Source organism: Ovis canadensis, chromosome 2 (genome assembly GCF_042477335.2).
Source record: "Ovis canadensis isolate MfBH-ARS-UI-01 breed Bighorn chromosome 2, ARS-UI_OviCan_v2, whole genome shotgun sequence".
In the NCBI taxonomy this organism is placed as follows: Eukaryota; Metazoa; Chordata; class Mammalia; order Artiodactyla; family Bovidae; genus Ovis; species Ovis canadensis.
In genome coordinates, this window is record NC_091246.1 from 170,685,311 (window position 1) to 170,699,430 (window position 14,120).

Sequence of the window (14,120 nt, forward strand, 5' to 3'; positions counted from 1 at the left end):
AGAAGTAGCAGATCTCTCCTTAAATATCTCTAAATATAAGGTCTCTAAATATATGATTCTCGACCCAATCTGAATTCCAGCAGCCCTCCTGGGGTGGGGGTTCTGAGGGGTTTTCCTCTATCTTTTCTCCAACAGCAACAGGTTTCTGCTCACTTCCTAAGAGATTGTTCCCTGTCCCTCCCAGGAACAGAGAAGTTTTGTTTCTACTTTTCTTCCTGAAGCAATACTTGTACATAAAAGAGAGGATTTGCTCCTCCTTCCTGGCCAGGCTTTTTCTTCATAGGAAAGAAGGGTGCAGGAAAGCAGATTTATACCTGCTGCCCTCCCCTCCACCCCCTCACACCAGCCAATCACCCTTCACACCTAAACCATTGAGAGGGACTCTCCAGTTGTCTTCCCCTCCCCAGTTTTTCTCCTGAGGCACCACCTGAGGTCCATGGAGAAAAACTTCTGAGTGAGTGTAAACTCCCTTTGTGTCTGTTGCCCTGTTTGTTCCCCCATGAGATCTTTCCAACTGATGGTTTTTCATCAAACTGATGTGTGTCAGTTTGGCAAGGATACTGTTATCTGTTATTTAACCAAACCGTAATTTCATTGCTGATGTAAAGGAAGTTTTCAGATATAAGTAAGATCCGTAATCAGTTAATTTAAATAACGGAAAATATCTCAGATAGTCTAGGTGCACTGATTTAATTCATTAGAAGGCCTATTGTCACCAATAGCAGAATTTCCTTCTTTTTATAGCCATTTTATATTTTTGCATTTTTAATCCATTCATCCACCAACAGACACTTAGGCTATTTCTATATCTTGGCTATTGTGAATAACACAGCAATAGACATAGAAGTACAGATATCTCTTTGAGATAGTGATTTTATTTCCCTGAAATATATACCTAGAAATGGGAATGCTATATCATATGACAATTTTATTTTTAGTTTTTTGAGAAATCTACATATTTTGAAAAATCTATGTTTTCCATAATGGCTGTACCAATTTACATTCCCATTAATGGTGTACAAGTGTTCCCTTTTCTCCACATCCCATGGCACTGGATAACTTGTCTATTTGACAACAAACTTTCTATCAGGCATGAAGAGACATCTCATTGTGATTTTGATTAACATTTCCCTGATGATTGGTGATGTTGTAACTTTTCATATAACTGTTGGCCATTTGTCTCTTTTTTTGAAAAATGTCCATTCTGGTCCTTTGCCCTGCCATTCGTGACAACACGGGTGAAACTGGAGGACATTATGCTAAGTGAAATAAGCCAGACACACAAAGACAAATATTGTGTGAGATCACCTATAAATGGAATCTAACAAAGTCATAGAAGCAGAGAATAGAATGGTACTTGCCAAAGACTTGAGTGAAAGAAATGAGGAGGTGTTGATCAAAGGCTATTAACTTTCAGTTACAAGATTCTGGGGACCTAATGTATAGAATGGTGACTATAGTTAACAAAGCTGTGCTGTATACTAGATACTTGAAATTTGCTGAAAGAGTAAATCTTAAGTATTCTCACCACACACAACACAAAAAAAAATGGTAACCAGGTGAGGTGATGAATGTATTAATGACCTTGACTCTAGTTACCATTTCATATTGTATGGATATAGAAAATCGTGATGCTATATATCTTAAATATACACACTATTTATTTGTCAATTATACCTCAATAAATCTTGAGAGAAAATGAAATATTTCTCCCTGCAGACAGCAAGTGACTGTGACTTGTGGGTTTCATGCTGACCATGATCTTTTCTTCATAAAGATCTGCATTATGGATTTCAAACTTTCTTAAACAGCTCCCCCAATCACCTGACACAATTCCTTGAGATAGGTAGACAGGTGTTAGTCTGGCTTCCCTGGTGGCTCAGACGGCAAAGAATCTGCCTCAGAAAGTATAAACAGGTGTAAATAGACAACTGGATATTATTCTACTTGTTTTTCTTCTTTGGTTGAGCCTTAACTGATACAGGCCAAGATGTTAATAATCTCACATTCTGATAAGGACACCAATGATAAAAAAGAAATATATCAAGGAGTGATAAATGATAAGAGAAGTTAAGTAAGGTAAAGACCTAGATGAGGTAGAGGCTGCCATCTTAAATAGGAGGTCAAGGAAGTATTCTTGATAATATGATTCTTGGGTGGAACCCTGAATGAAGCGAGAAAGCAAGCAAAGTTCTACTTTTATTTGAAAGGAAAGCATGTCTAGAACAATAAGTGCAAAGCTCATGAGGTGATGGAACACTTAGTGTATTTGTGGAAAAGAAAGGAAGGGCTGACAATCGGGCAGCACGGTGGAAGATAAAGGAGTTGAGATCAGACAGACTCCAAGAGAAAATCATGAAAAGGTCTTAGGGGCTTTAGTTCTTACTCTAAATGACATATGAGACTGCAGGGTTGTGCCGGTAGTGCCGGTTGGAAGTACCTGGATGCCAGGTGGCAAACAGAACACAATGTAGAAGAGTGGGAGTAGGGAGAGCAATTGGGAAGCTATTGCAATATTTCAGGAAATGGGTGAGGGAAGTTTGGTCTAGAGTGATACAAAAGGAGGAGGGTAGTCAGATCTCAGTGTATTTTGACAATAGAAATCAGAGGTTTGCTGAAGGAGTGGAATGAAGATTTTGAGAAAAAGCAAGGAGAATGACACTATACTTTTGAGCCTCAGCTTCACTCCCTTGAGAGGCTTTCCCTGGTTTCCCAAGTCCATGCTCTTTAGACAGCAAAGTGATTGTCACCGCACCCTATATGTGCCTATTTAATTCCTATAATCCACTCATAGGGCTTCCCTGGTGGCTCAGACAGCAAAACGTCTGTCTGCAATGCAAGAGACGTAGGTTCGATCCCCGGGTTGGGAAGATCCCCTGAAGAATGAAATGGCAGCCCACTCCAGTACTCTTGCCTGGAAAATCCCATGGACAGAGAAGCCTGATAGGCTACAGTTCATGGGGTCTCAAAGAGTCGGACACGACTGAGTGACTTCACTTTCACTTTCAATTCACCGAAGATTGCAAGCCTCTCCAGAGAGGACTGTCAAAGTCTTATTCATCACTATATCTCTAGACCTGCTTTAGTACCTTGTAGATACTCAAAAGCATTTGTTAAATGAATTATTGGCTTTTTCTTTTATGTTTGCAATACAGAATTAGGAAATTTTATAACTGTATTAATTTCAACCTATTATTATATTTGATATTAAATATAATCTATTTCTTTAGAAATTAAAAGATGCTTACTCCTTGGAAGAAAAGTTATGACCAACCTAGATAGTATATTCAAAAGCAGAGACATTACTTTGCCAACTAAGGTCCGTCTAGTCAAGGATACGGTTTTTCCAGTGGTCATGTATGGATGTGAGAGTTGGACTGTGAAGAAGGCTGAGTGACGAAGAATTGATGCTTTTGAACTGTGGTGTTGGAGGAGACTCTTGCGAGTCCTTTGGACTGCAAGGAGATCCAACCAGTCCATTCTGAAGGAGATCAGCCCTGGGTGTTCTTTGGAAGGAATGATGCTAAAGCTGAAACTCCAGTACTTTGGCCACCTCATGTGAAAAGTTGACTCATTGGAAGACTCTGATGCTGGGAGGGATTGGGGGCAGGAGGAGAAGGGGACAACAGAGGATGAGATGGCTGGATGGCATCACTGACTCGATGGACGTGAGTCCATCAACCCCAGGAGTTGATGATGGACAGGGAGGCCTGGTGTGCTGAGATTCACGGGGTTGCAAAGAGTCGCACACAACTGAGTGACTGAACTGAACTGATAATCTATTTCATCACATTTCATTTTCATAAATTTGTTAACCACTTATAATTTATTTTCATTGTTTTTTACCCTTTCCTGTATATATATGGAGGATTTATTGTTTTTTCATAAATTTGGGTGAAGTGTTTTTATATATCGCAGATATTTCCTAATCTGTGATACCTGTAGAAACGTTCATTATTTGTGGTTTGTATTCCCAATTCTCATATTTTTGATGTACAGAAATATATTTTATTTTCATTTTTATTAGGTCAAATTTATTGATAATTTCCTTTAGACTTTCTTTAAAAGTTCTATTACATCTATGAAGCAAATACATATTCTTTATGTCATTCTTCAGATTTTTATGGCTATATTTCTTAAATTATCATTTTTTTCCTCCTAGGATTTTATATGTAATAGAAAAGTATTTACTAAATTGACCTTTCTCTAAAAATGCAAAGTAATTGAAAAGGTCATTGAGTTTTAACCTGAGAAATTTCCTTTCGAATCTCTCAAAGCCAGGTGTTATATATTCTGAATTATTTTTTAAATGGTAACTAATATCCTTATTGTTTCCAAAACATTACCAGCTGTCCCTGCAGACAATACTAAAACATGGAATAATAGCATGCTTTATTTTAAAAGGTGTATCAATACATATCAGATGTTTATTTGAACTGTTTTACTGAAAGATTTAGAGTCTATGTGCAAATAGCACTTTTTAGTTTTTCTAAATAAACTTTCAAGTTCCTAAAGACTCCAAAACTGGTCTAGTTAAAAGCAAGAATTTTATTTTGGCATAGCTATGCTTTTTGTGTGTTAGTCACTCAGTCTCATCTGACACTTTTCGACCCCAGGCTCTTTTCGACCAGGCTCCTCTGTCCATGGGATCTCCCAGGCAAGATACTGGAGTGGGTGGTTCATGCTCCAGGGGAATCTTCCCGACCCAGGGATTAAACCCCGGTCTCCCACATTGCAGGCAGGTTCTTTACCATCTGAGCCACCAGGGAAGCCCTAGCTATGCATTCAGTTCAGTTCAGTTCAGTCGCTCAGTCGTGTCCGACTCTTTGCAATCTCTAGGCATTCATATATGCTCAGCATAGGCTAATTCAATTCTTTAATAGCATAACTCTAGCCCACTGAAACATTTTTAATTTAGCATAGCCACAAATAATTGAACAAACTTTCTTTGCTTTTGTCTGCCTATCTAAAAACCAAAGAGCACTGTAATGTGTGTGTGTGTGCATGTGTGTGTGCGCATGTGCGTGTGTGTGCGTGTGTGTGTGTGTGTGTGCTCAGTTGCTTAGTCAAGCACTGTAACTGTGGGGACTAGAAATATACAAACATAAGAAAATTTTTCAAACTTTAGAAACTAATAATAAATTTGAGGGCAAAAGTTGACTACTATACCAAATGTAGGACTTTACATAGTTCAGGACCTAAATCCCTAGAGTTACAGAAATTCCAAATACAACATATTAACTATTATTAGAATTTTCTATTTCTAATCCTGTTAAATTTCTGCTGTAATAAAAATATATGGATTTATAAAGCTAGCTTATAAGATTAGAAAGTTTTCAGGATCTTTCAAATACCAACTCTACGTTTTCATTAAAAAATCAAATTCATAATCAACTTATCCTAAATTTTATCAAAAGGAAAACATTTGATGAGGAAGAGAAGTGACTAAGAAATATGCTGGAATTTCACCTTTGTCACTTTCATTTAAATCAAGTAAAAGAGCATCCATGTGGCTTTCAAAGGTACAAATAAAATATGTTAAGAATTTTAGCTGACTTCTTAATGACTAGATTTCTTCTTATATATTATTAACTTTTGAACCATAAATCTACCTTATATCTTCGAATCTTGGCATCAGGGCATTCAACAAAAGTTTAAATGTTCCCATTTAGAGAATATCCTTTGGTAAAAGATCTAAGGAATGTTTAATGACCGTCAAGTCGACAAGTAAGCCATCTGAGGATTCCATCTTGTGTATTTCATAATTATGTACCTTTGCATTTGGTTCACCATCCAAATATTCAAACAAATGGGTTTAAAAGTGAATGTATATATTTTATCTTAGAGATGACATAATATGAATATCTAAATTAATCTTTAATAAAAACACTTTATTTGAAATATTTAAATAAAAAAACAAAATTGACCATCTATTAGAAGTAACAAACTCGTAATATACAGAATGGATAGACAATGAGGTCCTACTGTATAGCACAGGGAACTATATTCAATACCCTGTGATAAACCATAATGGAAAAGAATATGAAAAAAGAATATATATATATAACTGAGTTATTTTCTTGTACAGTAGAAATTATTTTATTTTATTGGAATATAATTGCTTTACAATGCTATGTTAGTTTCTATAAGCAAAAATTAATACAGCATTGTAAATCAACTACATTTTAATAAAATATAAAAAATAAGTATTATTGCATTATAATGAAAACTCAGTTTAAAGCACTTTAGATTTAAAAACAAAAAAAAGTAGCAATTTATGCAATAGTTCAAAAAGCCCCTGTTGTTTAAAAAAGAGCAGTATAATTTTTAAAGATAGCCTATGGAATCTATGTGTTGTCACCATGGTGTATTAGATGTTTTTACTGAATACATTTCTGTTTTGTGTGGGAGCTAGGAAAAAAATAAGTTCTTTTCTATGCCAAATTTAGCCATTTGGCTTTATGATGAAGATTATATTCAGGTCATCAGAGTGGATTCATGGCAATGAAAGTAAAATTGTGTTATGGTAAATTTTCAGTGGTTTATTTAAATGCTTCTTCTGGTGGCCTAGTAATACCTTTTGAATAAAACAAAAAGTCAATTCAACAATGAGTTAAAAAAATGTACACAAGTGCCCAGAATTCTACTCACCTCTATATCATCTGAATATAGTGATCGTTTTAAACCACTGTGAATTGTTAAAGTCCAGGTTCCCCTATCACTCACAAGTTGAGACTCTTAACGGTAAATTGGAGGGACTCTAAAAATTTTAAATCATAGTATACTGCACATGCTCAGAACTGTTCACTTCTAAATTTGAGGGCATATAAAAATTTGAAGAGCTTCAATTATTTGAAATCACCATGTGCCGCCAAGAGAAAAATTTGAAATTGTAGGGCCTCACATTTTTTAAGTGCTTCAGTGGGGAGAAGAGTCCAGCAGAATTCCAGCATTGAGACATAAGACACATTGGCCTAGTCTGATATCATAGCACCCATCTCAACTGGAGCGTTTACCTGGAAGTCAAGCAACTAGCTTTTCTCAATTACACATTTTGCAACGTGGGGTCTTTTAAAGTCCAAATTAACACCCCATTCCAATTAGGAAACAGTAAAGCGAAAAATGTGGTGATTATTACAACAGGCCAGTGGGAGAAAGACCCAAACAATATTTACAAAGAATGCTTTTCCTTAAATTTAAGGCAATGCAATAGATAAAAGAGACACAAAGCTCAAGAAATACAAAAAGTTTCTGTAAGCACAGCAGGCAAATTCATATACTCCTACAACTGAATTTTAATCACAGTGGCATTTCCCTAACCATGCTTTTCCTTGCCTCAATTTGCCCAGCAAAGTTAACTTTCTGGCTCCCTCTTGGAAGAATGATTGTACGGCATTACGTTTTACCAACACTCTTGCGCCACTTTTTCTGTATTCTCTTTGTTTGATTGTGGGAGAGGGTGAGCACTTTGACATTTTACTCAGCTCAGAGTTCACTTTCGACATCCAAATCTTTAAAGAACCATAAAATTATGTCAGCACAATCGGGCTATTTAAAGATGGTCTTTCTTCAACATTTTCCATCTTTTCATCTAAGTAAAAAGTTAGGGTCTCCTTTGTTGCCTTTGGGTGTTCACATATTTTGGGGTTGGCACTGCCCAGGGAGCAGGATGCTCTTCATAATTCTGCATCAGTGAAAACATAATGTCCTATAGTTAGTGGGGGTGGGGGAGGGTAAAGAAAGAAAAAGAGCCTGAAGGCACTGGAATAATTAAGCAAATGCAGTGACAGCTGTGGCAGGTCCTGAGCAGAACTGGCTCCACTGAGCTGAATTAATGACATCAACAGCTTAGTATCTCCATTAACATTTGATCATTAATTATTACCCTCTGACAGTAAGAGCTTAAACCTTCTTAGGAGTGGCCTGTTATTAATCTACTTTACCTGCCCTGAGCACCGGCTACTTGCCCACCTCAGTGCAGTCAGTGGGCTGGTTTTCACTTCTTGTTTGTTTTTAATCGCAACTAATTCTAAAGACTGCTTTGAAGTTCTGGGTTGTGTTTTTGCACCTAGGACAAGGAGATAAAGTACCTGGAACTGTTGCATTGAATTTCTTTGTCAAGTTTAGAAGGGCCTGAAGACACCGTTTACCTGAAAAACTGTACATGGCAGCAAAGAGGTAAATCACTCACCACTGGAGAAGGCGATGGCACCCCACTCCAGTACTCTCGCCTGGAAAATCCCATGGATGGAGGAGCCTGGTAGGCTGCAGTCCAGCGGGTCGCTGACAGTCAGACAAGACTGAGGGACTTCACTTTCACTTTTTACTTTCATGCATTGGAGAAGGAAATGGCAACCCATTCCAGTGTTCTTGCCTGGAGAATCCCAGGGACAGGGTAGCCTGGTGGGCTGCTGTCTAAGGGGTCGCACAGAGTCGGACACGACTGAAGCGACTTAGCAGCAGCGGCATCATTTACCATTGTGCCCTTACGGAGCCTCGTGGGGACAAGAACTCCTCAGATTTCCTCAGAATCCCCTTCTGGGAACTGCGATCATTTGGATAATTGTCTTCTCAATTCTTAAATTCTCCACTGAAAATGCTAACCAAGAATAGAGAGAAGTCCAATTTTATATACATACCACCAAATAATTATCTCCCCAATTCTGATAATCTTTAGTCATATTGTTTTCCAATGAAAATTACTTAAATTTTATCTTTTAAAAATTTGTCTCATATCTATATCTAAATGTCTCTGGGGAACTTTTAAAATTTGTTAGACCCTTGACAATTTACTATACATACAAGCACACAGAGACATACACAGATATACAGATAATCTATAAAATTGTCCAAGAAATATTAAAGACCCTCCTCCCTCCACGTGGCCAGTGTTAATGTTTAACACTGCCTCAGTTTCTCTCCAGTGAAGGTTTATCCTTACCACCTGACAGTGTGACTTCGTCACTGATGAGGGAAAAAAAATACTTGGAAAATGCAAACAGAAGTTCATGTGTTAAGTGCTCTCCCCAGGCCTACAGACCTTATAGTATTAGAGTGATAATTAACTTTTACCAAAGAAGACTTCATAGAAGTCCAATACATTAATTTGCTGATTGTTCTTTTCCTGTTAGAGACATAATCCAGAGTTCACTGCTAGTCATAAACATAGACACAATATAATTTAATAGAGTGCCTGCTCCGGCTAATGGCCCTGAATGGACTGAGAAAATCCCACTGCTTTCAGGACTGGATACTGTATTCCCCAGCTCACAGAGGGAACTTATGTATTCCTTCTCTTCACCAAGGAAACAATGGTAGAATCAGACTTGACCAAAAATTTCCCTCAGTTTGGTTCTCAGTAGATCACTGATATTGGCTCCCATGTAGTAGATAGTTTAAGATTTTCTAAGATGATTGTGAGAAAATACCATCTTAACCATCAAAAGAGACTTCCTCCCACTTAGACACAGACCTCTGCTTTCCTATTAAGAACAGCATCCTTGAGGATCCTCCTGGGTCCTTTGGTCAATTCATGTGGCTTCACCAGACCTCTTTATTGAAAACCCTTGCTCAGAAATTACCTTGGAAGACGAGCATGTGTAAGAAAGCCTTTGATTAATACAAGTTCCTAGTTATCCAGTACAATGCAATTATAAAATAAGGATGGAAAAGTAACTTAAACTCTATGGATTTTAGTTTTCTCCTCTTAGAATTACTAGGGGAAAATAAGCAGCCTGGTTCTTTTTCAGTTGAAAGTTGAGACTTTTGTTGAGACATAGTTGTTTGCATAGCTAAAGCCAGTGTAAGGAGGAAGAAGCTAAATGAAGGACAAAGTAACCAGAGCTACAATCCATTTAATTAAAATAATTCTAACTAAATGTCTTTAATGCACAAGTGAATTTTGTACTGAAATGGGGGAAAGTCAATGTTTCCTACTAAGGTACCATTATTTATAACCTTATAGGAATTATCATCATCATATGACATCAATTTTTCCCATCAGTTGACCAGTAAGCTCTGTTCCCTAACACTTTCTCTCACTCCACATACACTGTAGTAATTCTTAGGATGTAGCTCAGTTCCACTTCATTTCAATCATATGCTGACTGCTCCTACAATCACCCCCACCAATGGTCCAGACACACCCACTTAGAGATTTATCTGATCTCATAAACTCAGATGGTTTAAATTGTTAAAACTTTCTCATGACTTCACTCAAGTCTTCTTTTTAAATACTACCCTAAATATTATTGAACCTATAATACACTTTTAAAAATTTCTTGTTTCCCTTTAGCTTTCTTCCATAACAGGAACACTGTTGGCTTGGATTCTTAAAACTTCCATCAAACTTCCTCTAGCTGTTTATAGATATTACCTATTACCACTGCATACTAATTTTCCCTACCCAATATTATCTGTTTAGTTTTTCCATAGCGTTCCTGACTCATTAAGTCACATTTGAGTTACCCTAGTGCACCTCAGGATATCTAGCTATAAATACTGGCTTCTGAAAATTTACCCACCATATATAATGAATTCACATTTGAAAATAGAAAAAAATAGTAAAAATAGAAAAACAATAAAAAGAAAATGAATGAACACAAAGCATTAATATGTCATCTTCATATGCTTATAGCAAAAGAAGTCTCATTTTCCATGGGTGATCCTAAAGAGGAAAGTCACTATGTTAAACATTCTCCTATTATAGTTCCTTATTAAATATTTTCCTGAATTTTCTTCATCTTATGTCACATTCACAAGTTTTTAAAGAATTAAAATCTTGCATTTTGATTACCTCTTTTTTACATTTAGCAAAAGATTACAGAGCAGATATTGTTTGACATTGAATTTCTGTTAACATGTCCTCCACTGGAGCATAGTTGTACACATTGTTTCAGAGCTAACATAATGGGGAATATTTTCAAAGAGGGCTGTGTTTCAAGCCAGATGGTTTATCTGCCGAAACAATTCTCCCAGTAGAGAAATAGTAGCTGCACAGTTGCAGTAGTGTTCATAAGCCTAGTGCAGTAGATTCATTTGGCACCCACATTTTGGAGTCAAACAAAAGTGTGGTTTGTGTGAATCTCAGACTCAGACGTTCATAAGTGAAAAGGCGTTTTCTGCAATTGCACATTGTGCTTTATTGTAAAGGAGGTCGTGTGTTCATATCAGAAACATCATATGCAAATATGATATGCTTTTTAAATATATATAATAGTTTCACCCATATAATGCAAAGGGACAATACTAAAATAATTGTTTCAGAGATTTTCACAGTCTGGTCTCAAAACAGCCAATTTTCCATACTTGAAAGCAAATGCATTACCAAAATTCAAGTCCACCATACCTAATAAATTTGAAAACCAAAAGACTAGACATATATCACATCTCGGGCTTTTGGCACAGATCAACTGTTGCTTAATAAACATTCAAGGATTATACCAAGTGTCCTATAGGTGTTGCCATGCATGGCTCCTCCCCAAAAATTCGAGGCTTAAAATCTCATGATTTTCAAGGGCCCCTTAAGAGAAGACTTAATGACTCATGGCATTTGCTTCTCTACCCAACAGTGATCTTCAGAGGTATTGCCATATATACTGGGAATCTTATCCTTCTTTGTCATAGGAACTGTCGCTTCCCTGTACACTAATACTGCCCACAGTTTAAAAATAAAACAGAAGAGTTAGAGGATTCCAAGAGGGGGTTACCATGCTCTGAAACGTCTCAAGCATGTAGCGGGATGGGAAAATCCCTGAGATTCCAAAGAGTAAAAAAAATAGCACATGGGAGGTTCTAAATAAAGAAATTCTTGGGTATGTTGGGGAACCTGGCACCAGTCTTGCAGCTCTTTCCTGCAGAGACTATTTTTGCTAGTTATCGAATGAGCAAGTGAGAAAACGCATGTGCACACATGTGCCCTTTTATGTTTAGAGAACTCAATGAACGTTAATGACATTTTCTTTTCATGGAGAATATCTTTTAATATATATGTAATATATGTAATTTTTGCTGAATTATTTTCACCTCTAATAGATCTTTATATCTTAATTTTTTTAAACTATGTTACCCACTTCAAAACTTCAGGATGAAAGAAGAAAGGAAGTTTTTAAAAACAAAATAATGAAAATAGGATTAGAACTACGATTTCCCCAAAGTGAGTTAATACCATCTTCACACACAAAATATACACACACGATTTATGTCCCATAATAACTCTCAAGCAGGAGGAGAAAAAAATTAAGGTAAAGACTAGAAGCTTAACTGCACTGAAATTAACAGCGTAGCTGGACAATCCAGGATGCTGTAAATATTCGCATATTAGGTTTTTAGGGCCCTCGAGTATGAGAAAAATCTAGTTCAGAATATTTCATTCTGAATTAATGTGTATATTAAATCCAAACAAATGTTAGAGACACTTGCCAAAATGAAAATCTTTACATGACTGTCTCCAAAACATACTGTTAAATGAATACCTGTGGGCAAGTCAAAATGAAAAATATAAATACCTGCTAATTACCTGCATCATTTTGAAGGCTACCCAAGGAATGTTGATACTTTATTTCTTAGTATTGTATTTATATGCTTAGTCTTCTATACTTGGTCTTATATTTGCTGCATCTTGATCTATTTGAGTAAAGATTTACTGGTGTGACATTTAATGCAGGCATTGAATACTGGCAGAATTGTGGGACTTTTTATAAAAGTGACTGCTTTGGGGGATTTCTCATTTTTCTTCTTTTTCTTTTTCATTTTATGAATGTTATCATTTATTAACAGGCAGCTTGTAAGACACTGCAGTCTAAGGAACACAGATCCCATTGCATTTATAACAGAACTATTGTAAATATTTAGTAAAGGGTCTAATATTATATACTTTGAAACAAAGAAAAATCCTATCAGGTCAGATATCTGATACTTCAGTTGTTTATGAGTAATTAATGCCACAAATCTCTAAGTACTCCCATGTTCCAAATACCAGGAAAACTGCCAATTGCTTCCACACATCATTGGAGTGGTTTTCGTCTTTGCTCTTGACATTTTGTATCACTTTGAATGACTTTACCAAGCAGAAACCAAAGTATACATTTTCCTTACTTTCTGGGAGATAGTGTCATCAAATTACATATATGATGTCCAGGAGAGACAGAGGAAAGTCTCTCATGGACAAGTTGAATCCAATTCAAATATTTACAACATCAACAGCAAACTGGATATATCCAGCAAGTAAACAAACGGAATTATTCATGAGACCAAGTTAAGTCAATACATCTCTATCTTAACCAGATCCTTTCCAACAATGCGCATGGTACAAAATATGCAGTACAGTCAAGACTGATAAATATCATATGTAAACAGAGAAAAAATGCTAGTAATTTGTAAATCAGCTCATTTTTAATATAATTGTCCTGACACACTAACTTTTATATTATCCAAATCCTTAAATATACTTAAATCAAAAAAAATTTGTTCAGGGATGCTTTGAAGCCCTGATGCATATTTGGGGAATCAGGAAACAGATGAAAGGAAGAGAATTCACCTCCAGCATTTCCATTAGAATAGTTTACAAGGGTCCAGTGTAACCTTTTTCTCCTCTCCACTTGATTGTCTTTTAATTACAGCAATTTTCAAAGAAAGAACGTCTATCATTGCTCACATGACAATAGAGGTTGCATGAGCTCTCATTCAGGATATTTTTTTCTCAATACTGTTACTCCATTCACTACCAAATTTAAAAGCAAACTTCTAAACAAGATAAGGCTGAAAAAATAGGGAGCAACCCACTTCCTTAATAATGGAGTGATTTTTGGAACGTACTACTTGTCTGCTCTGCACGTGCTCTGCTGGTCCCTGCTAATCACCACCACCAATAAAAGAGGAAACCACCAAATTTTCTGTCCAACATCAAATCTATTCTATCCTTCCTACATCGTAATTCTAGAACCAAACTGATTTCCAAAAGGTACGTCTCCAGGCTGTGCCAGTCTGCCAGGATCTTTATGGTCAGGATCCTGAGTCTCTGATTTAGCCCTCCACTCTCCAAACATTAAAAAAAATATAGCCATAGAGACCTGAGCCACACTTCTGCATGTGGGCTGAAGTTTCCAGGTGGCCTGTTTGTT